We start from the raw sequence: 4,560 nt of genomic DNA on the forward strand, positions 1-4,560 counted from the left end.
CCCCCACCGGTTTGTGAAATCCAGTCGACCAGTCGACTGACAGAAAGATTGACATCATAAAGCCTAAGGCCGACTGCCAGCAGTCGACCTTAGCCTTGGGGACTACACCCAGCGGGTGCACTCAGCGTGCCCCCGCTAACACGGAGTTTATTCGACACACCCACTGGGTGACTACTATAAATTCCGGAAAAGAAAAGTTTTTGGTAGCATATCCAACAGAACAAACAGCGGTCGACTGACCTGGACATTGCTTTGGAGGGCAGAACTGGCGTCATAAGCTGCCTGGCTCGCGTCCCGGATGGTCTTCAGCTGCTCCATCATGAGTCCCGCCTGGCGTATTGCCTCCTTCGCTGCGCCAGCTTGGTCCTCTGGGACGTGGTGCGTCGTGAAGAGAGAGGGCTGCTGGGCACTCGTCAGTGGATTTGCGAAGGACACCGTGTGTCGAGTGGTGTTCTCTTCCTCCACAGTCAGAATCTCAGGCGTCGTCACATCCTGAAGCGCCTTACTAGCGGACGCTTTCCGACTCCTCCTGCGTGCCAGTGGTTCTTCATCCTCGTCGTCGTCAGGGAGATTGATAACAGTGTTGGGTGGAGCTGCGGAGAAGAATAAGGATCAGAGATCGCGAGTCAGTCGACTAAGAACGGTGTTAAGAATACAGTACCTGGGTTCGAAGTTGCTGCATCCTCCATCTCGTGGTCATCAGCCCGGGCCGAGGTCTCAGAAGTAGCAGCACTGCAACTCCAAAGGATCAGTCGACTAACTTCAGCGTCGATCAGAGATAAAGTCCACACAAAATGAGAAGACTCAAACGACACAATTACCCTAATATGGTGGGGATGGACACCTTCATCTTCGGCAGGAGCTTGGTCGGCTTTGGCGGGGCCCCCCTAGGCTGCTTTGGCGCCTTTTCAGTCGGCGCTGGAGAAGTGGTCCTAGGGCGCTTGGTCGACTGCGTCACAACCCCCTTGCCACGTTCAGTCGAAGGGTCGTGGACGAGCTTCGACCGCCTTTCCGAGCGCGGTGGCACGACTCCCTCCTCTTCCTCCTCGTCTTCGGCGTCATCATCATCGCCGTCGTCATCATCATCGTCGTCGTCGTCCCCTGCAACGTCCGAGTCCCATTCCTCCTCGTCCTGGCTCTCGCCCCCACTCGCCTCACCCTCCTCAGTCGGAGTTTGTGCCCCATTGGGCATCGAGTACAGCTCGGTGAGGGCCTAGCAGATGTCAAGACAATGATCAGTCGACCAATCGGCAGAGTAGACAGAGATGAATGCGACAAGAATGCGGTGGAGAGCAGGGCAAGTGTACCTTATTTGGATCACTGTTGTGGTCGAGTGGAGGAATCCTTCTGGCTCCGCGTGGGTTGTCCTTGTTTCCGGTGACGGCTGCCATCCATCTTTCCAGAGTGACATCGTCGACTGCTTCTGGATGGACTCTAGTCTCGTCTTCGGTCCCACAGTACAACCACATGCAGTGGCTCCGGAACTGGAGAGGCTGGATGCGACGCCTGAGGAAAACCTCCAGGAGGTCCATGCCCGTCACTCCCTCCCGAACCAACTGCACCACGCGCTCCATCAACATCTTCACGTCAGCTTTCTCCTCCGGAATCAGCTTCAGAGGGGAAGGCTTGCTCACTCGGTCCATGGTGAACGGAGGGAGTCCACTCGACTGCCCTGGCGTCGATTGGACCTGGCAGTAGAACCAAGTCGACTGCCAGCCTCTGACGGACTCGGGAAAGGTCATGGGCGGGAAGGTGCTCTTATTCCTCACCTGAATCCCCAGGCCTCCGCACATTTGGACGACTCGGGTTCTCTCATCACCTGGGCTCGCCTTCTTCACGGACTGAGATCGACATGTGAATATATGTTTGAACAAACCCCAGTGCGGTCGACAGCCCAAGAAACCCTCACACATGGACACGAACGCGGCAAGATAGGCAATGGAGTTTGGGGTAAAGTGGTGGAGCTGCGCTCCGAAGAAGTTCAAAAAGCCACGAAAGAAAACACTCGGCGGCAAGGAAAACCCACGATCCACATGGGTGGCCAAAAGCACACACTCACCCTCTTCTGGCTGAGGCTGCCACTCCTTCCCCGGAAGCCTCGCAGCTCCGTGGGGGATCAAGCCCTCGTTGGCCATGTCGAGAATGTCATTCTCAGTGATGGTCGACTGGATCCAGTCTCCTTGGACCCAGCCTTTCGGCAGGCGGGATCTGGACGAGGACCCTCCGCGGCTGGTGGATCTCCCCTTCGCCTTCTCCGATGCCGACGCCTTCTTTGCACGCTCCAGCGCCGCCGTCTTCTCCTTGGCCATGGTCGCGGCGAGATGCGCGAAGGGAAGTGGTGCGGGGGCGAGAGCGAGCACGCTGAGCAGGGAGGAAGGAAGCAGAGAGAGGGGGAGAATGCTAAGGCGCAGCACAGAAATCCTCGCCGGGCACATTTATAAGGTCCCTTCCGAGTGGATGACAGGTGGGCCCGGTCGATCTAATCATATCTGGAACAGTTATGCAGACGGGATACGTGGCGAAAAAGGCGGCGCGGAGATCGAGGCGTCCATGCCCCGTCCCATCCGAACGCCGCGGTCCGCCCCGCTTCGCGCGCGCCCCCAAATTTCGCATCCCGCGGAATCCGCGAGCAACAAATCAGTCTGTCAGGCGCGGTGTTTCGGGCGATCCGTCGCTCGGAGATCGTCGAAGCCTGAAAGATCACTCGACGCAAAAACAGAATGGATCAAGTCGACTGAAGGCAAGTTGTTTCCTGTCGACGAAGGGATTCTTTGGTCCAGAACAGCGCACAACCGGAGCGCAAAGGTTAATCGGAAACGACATCAACTCCTTCTTCACTCGAAGCCTCAATCCATTCGGGGGCTAATGATGGGGTTATGTACCTAGGGTAGGGTCATGGACCTGATCCAAGTAACTTACCCCAAGACATCCTTAGAAGAGGTCGCCTTCCAGTCGACCAACGAAGATTCACTCGACTGGCCTGAAGGACTCGACCACGGAGACTCACTCGACCACCAGGAGGTCAAGAGGCACTCTGCACTGCAACGGCCTGTAATCAAGTAGACTTTATGATAGTAAAGGCCTTTATGTGGGGCGTTACCAGTAACGCCCCAGACTTAACTCACCTTAAACCCTCTCCTACGTGGGCTGGCTGGGGTCCTGGCGCACTCTATATAAGCCACCCCCCTCCACAGGCAGAGGGGTTCGGCACCTTGTAGTTCATACACTCATAATCCACTCGACCGCCTCCGGGCTCCGAGACATACGGCTGTTACTTCTTCCGAGAAGGGCCTGAACTCGTACATCCTTTGTGCTTACAACCTCTCCATAGCTAGGACCCGCCTCTCCATACCTACCCCCCACTCTACTGTCAGGCTTAGAACCACGACAGTGGAACCCAACGAGTACGCATAGCAGTTTTCAAAGCAGCCCAAGTAGCCGGAAGAGGATATAATCTACAATGCTCAGACCACCAAACACATGCAAAACTAGTGAAAGCACAAATAGCAGCAGGAACACGTCTCTCCTCGGGATATTATAAACATGTAAATCGTTGTTCAGTTTCTAAGTCCCAAGTAAGATATATATCAGGAACATATCTACCCTCAAATGGTGGAATATTCAATTTTAGTTTAGGGAGATGGTCATGATCTCGTACCTGAGGGTGAGCCCTACCATTGCCATTATTTGCATCTGGACGACCTGGTGGTTGCTGTGCTGGTGGTGGCACGTAGTTCTGATTTTGATCAACCTCATCCTCATAATCTCCCACATAATCATCCTCCTCCACATCAGCAGTAGGAGCCACAGAAGTATCAACAGCAGCACCAGCAGTTTGGCCCGACTGAAGAGGGACATGGCTCGCTCGGCGGAGGGCTGCTTCCCGACGTGGAGGTAGTCGGTATTGTTGCTGTTGTTGCAGAGGTGCGGCAGGAGCAGCCGGTGGTGGTGGTGGAAAACGCGAAAGCAATTCAGCAAACTTGTTATCGAGCTTTGTTTCAAACGTCTTCTCCATGCCATCTATCTTTTCCATGGCCTCTTCAAATCTGTTTATCACATCTTGCACCTGTCCACTCATCATTTGCTGAAACGTATCATGAAGCTCCTTGTTCGTCAAGTTCTCCCAGTCAGTCTCGTCGGCTTGTGATCCTGGCATGGTTAGCAGCAATAGAAACACACAAGAATATGATCCTACAGACTACTACCAAGTGGTGGTGGCGGCGGGTGTCACAAATCCGTCAAGCAAATCTCAAATTCTTACCAGTTCTTACCCAGCAGCAGGCGGTGATCAGCAACCGTTGTAGTCAAAACTCTCAAAAGCTTGGATAGAGAGATTGCCAGGGAGAGTCAAACGCACGACGTAGATGTATTTGGAGCTGGGAAGGCTTATAGTATGGTAGCAAAAAGGGACAGCAATAATCAATTCAGAGATGCAAAGTTGAATAAACGCTCAACGACAGTACTGTGCTGGTCCTAGGCTAGACCGTGCTAGAGACGCGAGCCTAGAACACTAACAAAATCACGGCGCTGCACGTAAATAAGGGAAAAGCACACTCTGGA

Source organism: Triticum dicoccoides, chromosome 2A (assembly GCF_002162155.2).
Source record: "Triticum dicoccoides isolate Atlit2015 ecotype Zavitan chromosome 2A, WEW_v2.0, whole genome shotgun sequence".
NCBI lineage: Eukaryota > Viridiplantae > Streptophyta > Magnoliopsida > Poales > Poaceae > Triticum > Triticum dicoccoides.